Source organism: Protopterus annectens, chromosome 2.part2 (assembly GCF_019279795.1).
Source record: "Protopterus annectens isolate FY-2018-M chromosome 2.part2, PAN1.0, whole genome shotgun sequence".
Classification (NCBI taxonomy): domain Eukaryota; kingdom Metazoa; phylum Chordata; order Ceratodontiformes; family Protopteridae; genus Protopterus; species Protopterus annectens.
Window position 1 is genome coordinate 482,463,316 of NC_056730.1, and position 14,251 is coordinate 482,477,566.

The 14,251-nt window shown below is 45.0% G+C and overlaps 1 protein-coding gene across 1 annotated transcript in view; it reads left to right on the forward strand.

Annotated features, from left to right (window-relative positions):
• Positions 1-14,251, forward strand: part of IQGAP2 (IQ motif containing GTPase activating protein 2) — a gene marked incomplete in the record, with an annotated part of 4,327,392 nt that overhangs the window by 2,670,605 nt on the left and 1,642,536 nt on the right.

Genomic DNA, 14,251 nt, shown 5'->3' on the forward strand with positions numbered 1-14,251 from the left:
GGAGCACCACAATACAACCAGCAAGAAGTTTAGCTTCCTGCCTGTTATTGAGCAAATCAGTTTTCTGTTGGCCCATTATATTAACAAATGTTTGTGTGCTAGTCACTAACCATTTCTGAGACACACACTTTACTTCTGAGTATTATTTGACAACCCTGTCAGTGAGACACTTTTGCTGGCCAGACCTGACAGCAGCTAGTACACTGGGTATAGACCATTTGCCCAAGTCAAGTAATTCTGGAGGAATCTCACTTTTGCTTTCAGGAATTTTGAAAGTCATGTAAAGTGTCAGCTTTAAGTTCATTAAACAATGTAACAATGTACTGAAGTTGCAAAATGGAAGAGCTCCTCTGGATGATTCTTATTTGTAGATGTGTCTGCCCTCCTATTAGGATTACCTGTCATTATACTTATTGACTGTTGATTGCACGTCATGTGTATTGTTGACTGACTTCATACATGAAGTAAACAGTAGAGGCAATACAGGTTTAACCTTGGACTATTATTCTTGCGGCCTTTGCTCCTAGAATTATAGAGCATTTTTTTCTTTATTGTGCCGGCTTTACATTTATTGATCGAGTCTGTGTAGATGAATGTAATGAGACGTCTCTGTAGTATATTTGCTAAATGAGTTGGCATTTTTATAGTGAGTATCATTTTTCACCCATATTTTTTTCTCATGTTACTTCTCTGTAAACTTAATGCAGTTGTCTTTAGCTTGGACACCACCGTAAATGGTCTTTGTATTAGACCACCTACATGTTTAAGAAGTATTTGTGAATAAGAATAAGGAAATGCTACAGAAAATTCACCATCTTCATTTTGGGCAGACATTTGTAGTTTAGAATCATACTGTTCAGGACCATCTTCTTCTTCTATGCTCTTTATGAAGTGATAGTAACCACCGCCAGACAGAAAATTACTAAAAGATGGAGGAGGAGAGGACACTCCTGTGGCATAGAAGGGTGGGATGGTTTTCATTTATACTACTTCTAAGGGAGGTGTGGTCCAAAGAAGGGAGTTGCCATCTTATTTAATCAGCAAGTGTGGGGGATGGGGAAAGGGAGTGGGTAGGTTCATAGGTTGGTACTAGGCTATCGGCCATAGGGCCTATACAAGCCTAGCCATAACAATTCCCAGGCTATTTCTTCCCACAGTATTTACTTCCCTGGACCCCTGCCTAGCAGGGCAACTTATGTGATCCCTGAGGTCATTAAAAAAAAAAAAAAACTCTTGGATGGAAGCACAGATATGTAAGCCGAACTCCCAGGGTACCTTCTGGATCCATGACTGGCCCCACCAAAAATGGAGCAAGTCTGGGAGTGGGGTGGGGGGGTTGGAGAGTACCTGGTAGACCCGGCATCATGGACATTGGGTACTAGGGGCCGACCTAGTAAAAATGAGGTCTGAGGAGACAAAAAAATAAAAAAGATGGTAGAGGAAAAAGTAAGTTTTCCATCTCCCTCTTAAGAATCTTTAGGGAAATACTGTGTTCCCAGCACCCTCCCTTTTTTATTCCTTTTTACCCTTCTTTCCACTTCCAGGTAAGGAGCAGAGGATGCAAGCTGACAAACTTCAAGGAGAGGTGGTTAAGTGCGACCTCCAACAGATTGTTGAGAGACATATCTGAAGGCTACAGGCTACATTTCAGAAAAATTTCATCCATTATGGACCTCTGCCCAGTCCCTCTAGGTAGGACACAGCTAACAACGGAGATGCAGAACACTTGATTTGCTAATGGTAGAGTGTTGAAATTTCCTTGAGAGGAACTAAAATAGTGCTTTTTTCCTCATCAGGCTCCACCTGGTTTGAAAAAGAAGGATGAGCTGTAGAGACCCATCCTGGACCTTTCAGGTTGAATGTCTTTTTAAAGTTAACCAAACTCAGGATTTAACCCTTCCATCTTTTCTTCCTTTATTGCTACTGGGGGTCACCCTAAACCCATGTACTGAAAGGATACCAACCCCTATACCCCCAAAGGCCACAGACAGCATTTGTGGTTCAACGTGATTGAGAATTGCTTCCAGTTTACTTTCCTGCCTTATAGCCTGTCTCTGGCACCACCGGTGTTCTCTAAATGCATGGCAATATTTTTTACATTCTTAAGGATGTAGGGAGGATGCTCATTTACTTTTAGCTAGGTCATTGCCGATGTCCTTCAAGAATGCAACTGCAGTCCTTACATATGGGTTGTCCTGCCTCAGGCAGCCCTTCGGTCGGCCGGATTCCAAAGTCTGGGTCCGGCGTCGGCTGATGTCGTGTCCTCCCCGACGTCAGAGCGGCTGGGGTATAAAAGCATCAGCCGGCGCCATCTTCTTCAGTCTTTCTTGCCACGCGGTGCCCGAAGCAGAAGCAGCTTGCAAGTGCCAGTCGGCCAGCTCCTGTGTTTTCAGTTACCGAAGTCATCAAAAAGCTAAGTACCCCGTTGGGGAACCTTTTCTTGCCTCAGCCGATGTCAGATAAAACTGCAAAAGTTAATAACTGTTTGTCTTGTGGTAAACAAATACCTCATAAGGACTTCCATTCTTACTGCCTTCCCTGCCTTGGCCCAGACCATGACGTCTCGGCCTGTGCTGCCTGTGCTTGCTTCAATAAGCGCACACTCAGGCGCCGGGCAGAATTTGCTGAAGACTTTTTTGGGGAAAATTACTCCTATATCATGCCGTCGGAACAACCGACAACACATATTTCCAAAAAACGGAAGGACCGGGACCGACATTCTCGGCCCGTGACTTCCACCGACACCACTGCAAAACATACCATGAGTGCATCGGTCTCTTCGGAGGCGGTAATTCAACCACTCCAGGCCGATTACACCGCTTTACCGATCACTTCGGCCCCGGAGGCTTCCCCGGTGCCAGTTGTTGATTTTTCTCCTGAAACCGAAGCCCAAGATTTGCCTGACACCATACCGGTGGACAAAGTTACTCCAGCACGTAGAGCAGCTAGGCCTCCGGTGCCTCTGTCCATCAAGGCCTATACATGTGCTAAGGCTACCAGCCAGGCTAAGTCTCACCCTCCTAAATCTTTTGCTCAGGGTCCCACTTCTGATAAACAGATCATGACTTTAGCTGCAGATCTAATTTCCTTAATCAGAGGCTCCCAGGCTCATCCAGATAGAGGTTCTCAGCCGCCTGCAGACAAAAGGCCTAGGGTTGAGCAGACAGATGCCCTTTCCTCAGATGAAGCCTCTGGTGACTCAGACCATTCAGATTCCCAGGAAGAATCCTTCCAGACCTACGAGGATTCTGATGCTGAGGAATCTATTCCTTCTGCCTCTCCTCCTGAGGATATTTCTTTCGGGGAAATTCTCTACTCCATGAGAGAGCATTTTCAGTGGCAGGGCCAGGAATTCTCCGACTCCAGGAAAAGGCTTCGTACTTTCCTTAAATTACCCCAGCACAGGCCTTTAGCTATCCCTCCAGTGTTAGATGTATTGGATGATGTGTACTCAGATTCGAGTGCTTCTCCTGATTCTCTCCCTCCTGCTCCTGTCCAGCCAGACAGATATTACAGGGTTCCTGAAACCCATAAACATCTTTTTAAGGCCCACTCTGTTGATCTAGAAACTATTTCCCAGGGGCCCAAAGGAGTGGCCACTTCCACGGCCAAAAATCCTTTGCCCGCAGACAGGGAATCTAGGTCTCTGGAAAGGTGGGGCAAAAAGGTTTATACCTCATCCACCCTTGCCATGAGGGCCCTTAACTGTCTTTTTCATATGTTTCAGTATCAGGATTTCTTGATGGATGATTTGCAGAAAAAGTTAGCCTCTCCTGAGCCTTTAGATAGAAAGGCCTTGCAGAATTTGGTTCATAATGCACAGCAGGTTAGCAATCATTTTCTTCAGTGTGGTTATGATGCATTGGAAGCTTCATGTAGGGCAGCTATGACAGGGGCCGTCATACGTAGACATGCTTGGTTGAAAGAACAGGCATTGCGAGGTCATGTTAAAGTTAAGCTTCTAGATGCAACTCTGGAAAAACACAAGCTTTTTGGTGCTAATGCTCAAGATGTATTAAAATCAATTGAGGAAAAGGCTAAATCAGTGCAAACAGTCAAAGATTTCCTCCAGGTTCAGCCACCAAGGTTCAGCAGGAATTGGCCTTCGAAAAATTGGTCCTTTCCAGACTCTGACAAGTTCCAAAGGGGAAAAACAGGCGTGCTCGAGGTAGAGGGCAATACCGAGGCTCCTACAGGGGCCGCCAATGGCAACCGACTAATCAGAGAAGTGGCGCAGGGACTTCTACTGCCCCACAGGGACAATCACAGTGACTTGACTTTGACACCGCCTACCAAGGCTCAAAGAGAAGCACCTTTAGGTGGAAAATTATCCTTATTTTCAAAAAATTGACACATTTTAACAAAGGACAAATGGATTCTGGACATAATAGACCAAGGTTACAGGTTCCACTTCCATACTTTACCAACAAGACAAGGCATGCCAAACCTGCCACAAAATCAAAGGGCAGAGGCACTCATACAAGTTTCAAAGCTGCTACAAATCAAAGCAATAGAAAAGGTTCCTCCTCAGGAACAAGGCCAGGGATTCTACTCAAGATTGTTCCTTGTTCCAAGAAAAGAAAAGCAATGGAGACCTATCCTGGACTTGTCCGCTCTAAACACTTTTCTCATTGTGCCAAAATTCAACATGCTGACGCTACAGCAACTTCTTCCCCTGCTGGGCAAGGGGTCTTGGCTGGTTACTCTGGACCTCAAGGAGGCATACCTGCATGTCCCAATCAGACACAGTTGCAGAAGATACCTCAGATTTCTTGCAGGGTCAGAGCATTATCAGTTCTCAGCATTGCCGTTTGGCTTATCTACTGCGCCCAGAGTATTCACGAAATGCCTGGCATCAGTAGTTGCACACCGCAGAATCCAGGGGATACAAATATACCCTTACCTGGACAACTGCCTTATACAAGCGGACAGCAAGCAAGCCTTGATAAGAAACTTGAACTATGTCATTTACTTGCTACAGGCTTTGGGATACACAGTCAACATTCAAAAATCAAGACTACTTCCATCCCAACAAATAATTTTTCTAGGAGCCAAACTGGATACAAACTTACAAATGGCTTTCCTCACAGAAGAGAAACAAGAACAATTACCAGATTACTTCAAAAGCCTAGCAAAGCACACCCAGATGACTGCAAGGAAAATCCTGCAGGCCCTGGGTTTCATGGCATCTTGCATTCTTCTGATTCCACTGGCAAGACTACACATGAGAAAACTACAATGGTACCTAAAAAGTTTATGGTCTCAACACAGCCACAACTTAGAAGCAATTATTCCACTCATTCCATGTCTACAAAAGGAATTTTTGTGGTGGGCTCAAGCAAGCCAGATAAACAAAGGCATGTCTTTCAACAAACCTCAAACAAGCCAAACCATTACAACAGACGCCTCAGATCATGGATGGGGGGCACACATGGAGGGCAGATGTATTCAAGGGCAATGGGCTCCCCGGGAAATGCATCTACACATCAATCAAAAAGAGATGTTGGCAGTAATTCATGCAATCGAGGCCTTCGGAAAATTTCTTCAGCAAGGTCATCTGCTAATAAGGACAGACAACACCACTGTTATGTGGTACATAAACAAACAGGGAGGTACTCATTCGTACCCCCTCTGCAGACTAACAATGACTCTTTGGGAAAAGTCACTGAAACTGAACATACAGTTGCAATCCCAGTTTGTTCCAGAGAAGGACAATGTTCTGGTGGACAGTCTAAGCAGAAACATCTTGGACCCGCACGAATGGATGTTGCATCCAGACATTTTTTCACAAATAACTCATGCATGGGGGAGGCCGGACGTAGATCTTTTTGCCTCACACCTCAATCATCACCTGAAGAAGTTCTGCTCGAGGACACACCATCCTCAAGCCTGGAGAATGGATGCTCTCTCCTTCAGCTGGAACTCTCTAACAATCTATGCATTCCCGCCTCTACCATTAATGACCAAGGTGTTACTGAAGATCAAAGCAGAACAACCGAAAGGCATTTTGATAGCTCCAAATTGGCCAAGGCAGCACTGGCATCCATTACTAAGGAGCATAACTCGCACCAAGCCGTGGCCCCTGCCTCAATGGCCTCTGCTTATAACTCAGCACAATTACAGGACGGTGCATCCCAACCTGCAAACTCTGCAGCTGGCAGCTTGGAGGGTTCCATGACTTCTCCCCATATCTCTCTCTCCAAGGAAGTTCAAGAGATCTTACTGGAAGCACGCAGACCTTCCACCAGAAAAACTTATTCAGCCAAATGGAAGAGATTCAACATCTGGAATGCCAACAAGGGTCAGGATGCATCAGTAATGAGCATCCCACAGATACTAGAATACTTGGTGGAAATGCTACATAAAGGCCTTTCATATTCTTCCATAAAAATACACGCTTCAGCAATTTCAGCAAAATACAACAGTGATCCACCTGTGTTTTCGCATCCTTTGCTAAGACAGTTTCTAAGAGGGATAAAGAATATCAAACCTCCCAGAAAACCACCAGTGCCTGCATGGGACCTCAACTTCGTGTTGGAAAAATTAACTCTTCCTCCTTTTCAGCCAGCAGCATCTTCAGAATTGCAATTTCTCTCCTGGAAAACAGTTTTCCTGTTGGCAATTACCTCAGCAAGAAGAGTCTCTGAGATACAGGCCCTCATGGCAGTACCTCCATTTCTCATTTTTCATCAGGACAGAGTTTCTTTAAGAACCAATCCCTCATTTATGCCAAAAGTGATATCCAGGGTGTCTCTAAATCAAGCAATTCACCTGCCTACCTTCTTTCCCAATCCTCAAAATAAAGGAGAAAAGCTGCTGCACACTTTGGACATGCACAGACAACTGCGCTACTACTTGGACAGAACAAAAGCCCGCAGAAAGTCTGACCAACTATTTGTAGCTTACGCTGCTGGAGTACAAGGAAAGGCAATTTCCAAACAAACAATTTCAAAATGGATAGGACACTGCATCAGATTCTGTTATTCTTTCCATGGAAAAGGTGTGCCAGCCGATATCAGGCCACACTCCACCAGAGCTATAGCCACCTCCACAGCCTTTCTAAGAGGGGTGACTACAAAGGACATTCTAGAAGCTGCTACATGGAGCTCCGTGCATACATTTTCCAAGCACTACAACCTGCCTTTATATTCCAGATCCCGAGCAGGCTTTGCTTCGGCAGTCCTGCAGGGCATTTTAGCTACATCATCTTTATCTTAGATCCTACCACCCCCAGCTTGGCTATGGTATTCAACCCATATGTAAGGACTGCAGTTGCATTCTTGAAGGACATAGTACAGTTTTGTACCTACCATAAATGTAGATGTCCGATAGATATGCAACTGCAGTCAGGTTTTCCCTCCCTCCTACCCCTCTGTATATTCTCCTTTTTGGGTCCACTCCCCTTCTCAAATTAGCTGGGGGTATCTGTTTATTACTGTTGTGTATGTCTGGAATTTTTTATCCAGCCTCTAAATTTAGCCTTCCTCGGAGGGCACCTGGCATCTGGTGCAAGAAACACTGAAGAAGATGGTGCCGGCTGATGCTTTTATACCCCAGCCGCTATGACGTCGGGGAGGAGGCGACATCAGCCGACGCCGGACCCAGACTTTGGAATCCGGCCGACCGAAGGGCTGCCTGAGGCAGAACAACCCATATGTAAGGACTGCAGTTGCATATCTATCGGACATCTACATTTATGGTAGGTACAAAACTGTACTTTTCCAGTCCCATTGAATGGAAGTGCCAGGCAAACCTTTACAATTGACTTCTGACTGCCTGACCAGCCTGGGGTCCCCACTAAATTTACAAACAACAAGCCCAGTACTAGGAAAGTCATTGTTTTTCCTGTGCAGGCTCCCATACATGGAAAAATGAAGCTCTTACTTCCTGTAAGAACAATCCTGCCAGCCATATGTCTTTTTTTAGATCTGGTACAGAAATCCTATATGTCATTCAGAAAAATGTTCCGGGCCTGGAATCACTTTGTTGACATCAGTATTGATACTCATTTAAATGATACACTGATACATCAAGAATCTGTTTCAGCAACATTGCCATCATCTGCAGCAGATAATCCCACTTGTCCCTGCATTAGAAAGGAGTTCACCTGGTGAGTTCAGCAGGTTAAGCTCTCCCAGGCCATACCTATAGTGGTGCCTCAGAGGAATCAGAGGCTTACAAAGGATACATCTATCCTTCTGTGGGGGGTACATCTTGTGCAACTTGAAGGTACATGGTGATGTAAGACCACATGCAGCAATGCTTAACAATGTCAAAGAGATAACAGTGATTATTTTGGACTGAAGGCATTCAACTCTGTCCTGAGCCCTGAGACTTGTCATGGACAGTACTTTGGTGATATTCCTCCATCTTCCTAACTTCATTTATTCCATATGTCCCAGTGCCCCCTTTCTTCTCCAGGTCTACCTTCTCCTTCCTTCCCTCCATACTTCTCTGAGAGAACTGGAGCCAGTGTGAATCTTAAAGGTGCCCTGGGGGTGGGCCTCACAACTTACTTATGCTGCTGAAGGGGCTTATTATGATATACTGTTGTTTGCTCACTCCCCAGTCCTTTATTCATTAACAACATCAGAGGACTACTCCCCTCTGTGGCCCATGCCCCCTCTAGGGAGTGTATTCAACGAATGCCCTTCCCCCAGATGGGCTTGACCATTTCTCACTGTCAGTTCTTCAGATGCCTGAGAAGATGGCTGAATCTGCATCACCTGGACCATAGTTAGGGCCGTAACCCTCTACACCACAGCTCTAGCTAGTATCTTGGTAATGCACACATGCAGTGGACTCCAATGTTAGCAGCTGTGTTAGACTGATCATAATGGCATGTGGGATGGAAATTCAGCTAGGCATACACCTTCAAGGTTCTTACCCCTGGCCCACGATTTGATGGCAAACAAACTGGCCAGAACTAATGTCAGCAACAAAAATGGAAATACAAACCTTTCCATGGGTTCTAGTCCATTACATGTAGGTATAATCTACCATGGCTAGACCTCTTTGAGTCAGGCAGCTGTTACCAGCTGCAGGTATTCTTTTTCATACTCTCGTGCAGATACCTTTGGGTGCTGAATGTTTTCAAAATCCCATAACACAGAGGTCTGCTTTATTCATTCCATTCCCTACATTTATTATCAAGGGAGCTACAGAAAATCAGGAGAGACCGGGAAAGAAATTTAAGTAACCCCTTTCTGTCATAGTCCAACATTTTTGTACCTGTTGATTCAAATGGTTAAAGATGGTCCTGTTATGCTCTCACAGCATTGTGCCCTGTTGATACAGAATGAAGAATATCTGTTTCATCCAGAACAAAAGACCCAGCAGTTGGCAGTCTGGATCATATCCGAAAAAATCTTTTAAGCATCAGCTTTCAGCAGAAGCAATCTGCAATGTTCAACGTGTAGATCACTGTTGTATTAGCCTAAGTTATTTGGGCCCTACCCCCTTGTGACTGTCCAGCTTTTAAAGCTTTTGGATACCTTCCATGTGTTCTGTCTGGAGCTTGAGGAGCTCCATGGAAAGACTGTGCAAATCGCATGAGTTTTTTGCTGCAGAAAAGTGTCTTCAGCATGCTCAGTGAAATAGTAGGTCAGCTAGTGATCCTGCAAGTCTGGCAAAGACAAGTCCCCATTTGGGGAAAACCTTCCACTAAAAATATTTTTCTGAACAAAACTTCTACTTTTCTGTCTAAAATGTTGTGTTTAGTTAGGAAACTTAACATTTTATGGTTATCGTATTTCTAAAGGAGTTGATGTGTAAATGCTTAGCTGAACTTTTTATATGACAAAGCTTATATTTTTTAATTAAAACTTTAGTCAAGTTTTCTTGATTTGTATTTTTGGAGCAGTGTACTGTGCTTGTGGGTGACTGTCAGTGGTGTACTTAACTAAAAACCACTTGTTCTCTAGCTTACCTTTTACCAACTTACACCTTAAACTTGGATAGTGAAGTCGGGGTCTTATCTTACCAATGAAGCATCCACCATTTTCTGCAGTTTTACCTTCCTATCTCCACCAGAACAAGTAACTTGTCTGGAAGTCTTGCATGTATGGCTAGCTCCTATTTTGCCTTAACTTCTGGTGAATGATTTTGCTGTGGCCACTTGTTATTCCTCAGACCACTTATCGTTGCCCCCGGTTCCCTTGGTTTAGCATATGCAGCTACCAAACACTGGGAGATAGCCACATCCTCTATGACTGTAGGGATGTCCTTGTAGGGCATGGGAGAGAACCACTCTTATCGGTCACTGGGGGAAGGGGGCAGGTGAAGCTTCTCCAATTAGTTGGGATAGGGAAAGTGTATGAGGGGACTAGTATGCCTTCTTATAAGTCAGTCATTTCCAGGGAGATTCCCAGGAAAAGGGAACATAGAAAACCTTCCAGTCTGCTGTTTCTTTTTCTGTCAGCATGGAAGATTAACTGGTATTTACTAAGGAGGTCATTAGTACTTTCTCTTTGCTTTTTTGTTGTTTGGGCAAAAAATACAAGGTACATCTCTTTCTGACTTGCACAGAAGAATAAGCATTGAGGTGAGTTGGTTGTTCTTAAGGAATTGCTTCTCAATCTGAGCATTCTGATTCTGTGGAAAGTATGTTTTCAGCTTTCCCATTTGAAGATTTATCTTTTTTTTCTGACTTTTATCGAGGATGAAAGTGCTTTTTTCCCCAGTGTTTGCAAAATAAAGTTCCTATGACATTGAAAAAGTGTTATGTTTTGTTTTAGTTGGATATGTGTAATATTGCAGCCCCTTCTGTGTTGCATGCTTTAGAGCATGTTTTCCTCATTGTGGCTTGCTGACCCTGATGGTCAATCTCTTACCCCTAGTAAATCAGATGGGGTTGTACAGGATATGTCAGACTCATAAGCATTTTTTATGCTAAGGCACTCCCAGCAGTGTTTTTTTTTCTCTCCAAACATCCAAAAAACTTTATTAAATTATCACTTGTGACATAGGCAAATTTACATTCATATAAAAGTGATCAAACTATATTAACATAAATGTTATACTTCAGATATATTGATATATATCATATAACCTAAGCAATATTATATAAACTATTCAATTCCTCCCCCCCCCCTTTTTTTTTTTTAGACACATCTTCATTAAACCATCACTTACTACATAGGCAATCATACATTTATATAAATGAAAACAAACCACACAGAGACAATCCTAGTTGCAAGCAATTTACATCTCAAACAATACTGACTCCCTCCCAGTTGCAAACATTATACATCACTTATCTACCCAGTCTTTCTCACTCAAACATTACGTAACTTATTTAAGTCCTGCCTTTTTTTAAATCTCATTCCTCCCTTATATGTATTGTTCCCACAATTCTCATTTTTCCTATGTAGTTTGCTCCTACCCTTTTCTAAAGGTCTCATTTCCATTGTTTTATCTGTGATACTGTATTCACTACTTCCATTATAGTTGGTTTAGATTTTGATTTCCGTTTTCTAGTAATTGCTTTTTTGGCAGCCACCATCATTAGACACAGCATAGCCTTAACATGTCTAGGCAATTCCGATTCTGTATCATAGCTCAGAAAAATCATCTCCCTCTTCAGACAAACCTGCCTACCCAGCATCTCCGACAGTGCATCCCACAGGGAATCCCTAAAGTCCACCAACTCACCACAGTCCCAGAAAATATGTTCCCAGTTGCCTCTTTCTTCCCTTTCACACCTCCAACATTTGCTGTCTGCCTTGGAAGAATTCTCTGGAGTCTATTTACTTGCAGTATAAAAATATCTGTGTAAACATTTCCCAGGCAAAAATCCTAATTTTTCCAGATTTTGTTGCATATTTGGGAGACGTACATACATCCTGCCATTGTTTTTGTGAATTGCTTATCCCCACCCTCTCTTCCCAGTCCTTTCTAACCTCCTCTGATTGATTCTTACATCTCTAATGCAATAATGTTAAGTTGTCAATCTCGCCTTCATTCTTGCTGGATGGGTTTGGAGCCAACTCTGCCAATACTAAAGCTCGAGAGCTAATTCCACCGGCTCGAGGCTCCCCTATATCCCACAATGCTAGGCGGTAACTACTCAGATCTCGTTTGCCGCTTAGCTGACGAGGTGCTTCTTCTACCGGTTCTGGCAGGTTAGTAAGTTTTCTTGTTTAAAAACTTCAATTTCAACCCATATTTTTTCCATTTAGTTTAGTTTTATATACAGTATTCCATTAGTTTAAATCGGGTCCCCCCTTGTGTTAGAATTCCCGTTTTATTCCCTTTTTAACTTTTAGGCCTTTGGCCCACTCCCTCTCTTTTCCCTGTCCTTCAGTGTGACTGGATTTTTATTTTGGTTAAGGGTGTGTCTGTGTGTTGTGTTTGTGTTTTTTTTTCACACAGCTATTTAGGATGTCTAAAGACTCCAAGGTCTCAGGCTTCAAGAAGTGTGATTCGTGCTGTCAGAAAATGTCTCTGACAGACTGTCACACTTCTTGTGTATATTGCCTGGGACCTTTGCACCTGCAGGACTCATGTGCTGTGTGCCATGCATTCAGCCCTAGAGTCCTGCAGAAACGCAAAAACAAGTTAATTCTCAGAGGCTTGTTAAAGCCTGAAGGCCCCCTGACCCAGTCTGCGTCAGGGAAGCCTTATAAGACTTCCAGACAGTCGGCTCCAGTTTCAGAACCGTCTCCTGGAAGCATTAAAACGGCTTCGACATTGGCTCCGGCTGGAGCCGATGTTTCGAAATCTCATACCGTTACCTCGTCTCCGGCTGGAGCCGAGGTTGGCAAGACTCAGTTGGCTCCGATAGGCTTATCGGAGCCACCTTCAAAGAAGAGGTCTAGGTCCCCTTCCATCGGCTCCATCCACTCGGCTCCGGGATCCCCTCTTCTGTTGGAGTGGAGCCACAGGTCTCATTCCTCTTGGTCCTCCAGGCTGTCCGACCATGATTTACAAAGGGTGGTGAGTAGACTTCTCAAGTCCGAGGCACTGGCCCAAATGCTGCATAGCCCTACTCAACAGTCAGCGGCTATTTCCATCCCTGATTTTATTCCTCCTTCGACTCCTTTGAGTTCGGAGCCGGGGCTCATCGGAGCCGTGGCTGTCGGTGCTTTGGAGCCGATACCTTCCCTTTCGGCTCCGTCGTCTGCTCCGATTTCCTCATTGGAGGGATCTCGGCGCCGAGCTTCCCTCGTCGGCTCCGAGGGGGCGAGTGGCATCGGACCCTTGTCCGACCCCGTTCTCCCTCTCGGGGCATCAGCGCTGGTGAGTTCAGCTCCGACATCGGCCTCTGAGTCGTCCCTGTCGGTGCCGGGGGGGGTCTTTGTCTCCTCGGAGCGGGGACATCCGGCCTTGGCTGATAGGGGCGCCTTCGAGGTCATGCGGAGTGTGCTAGTCCCAGTGTCTACCCCACAGTCGGCTCTGTCAGCTCCTCCCTCTTCAGTGCCTGTGGTGATTTCTACCCATCCCCTTGTATCAGACCGCAGAGAGCCAGCTCCTCAGGTTTCCCCATTGGGAATTTCCTCCTCTTCCGAGGCCTCTCCTGATCCGGTAGGAGAACCCCCTCGGAAGAGACAGTGCAAGAGGAAGCACATTGACTCCCCTGAGTCTATCACCTCTGACACTGACTTGGAGGAATCTGAAGGTTCCCCTCGGTCCCCCTCTGAGGATGTCTCATTTGCTGACATCCTTGAAATCCTGAAACAGAGGGGGAACTGGCCCACCCTTAACCCTTCAGAGGACGAGTCAGTTTACCTTGAGGCGTTTGACTCTCGCCCTTCCACCTCCTGGGTGTCCCCTCCCTTTGACCCCCTTATGGAAGTGGTGGCAAGGAAGGCTTGGATGGCCCCCGATTCAGTGGAACCTACCCCAAGGAGGCCGTCAAAATTTATTACTGCCCCTAAAGAGAAAGAGTTTCTATCTAAAGGTGTCTCTGTTGATGCCATGGTGGTGGCCGCAACCACTAAGAAGGAGTTAGCTGATCCTTCGGTACCTGTCCATCCTCCTAATAAGGAGTCTAGGACCATGGACAGGTACGGTAAGCGGATGTTTTCATCAGTGACCTTTCCATTGTGGTCGCTGAACTACTTGTGTCGCTTCACCTGTCTCCAGAGAGATTTGCTCAAGGATATGGGTGAGGCCATACAGGATCCAGCAGCTGAGGGGTTCCAAGACAAAATGAACTCCCAGTTGGCAACCCTGAATTCGATTGTTAACTCCTCCATGTGGCTTAAAAAATGTGGTTCTGCAAACCTCAGGGATTCTCATCTGACGCACA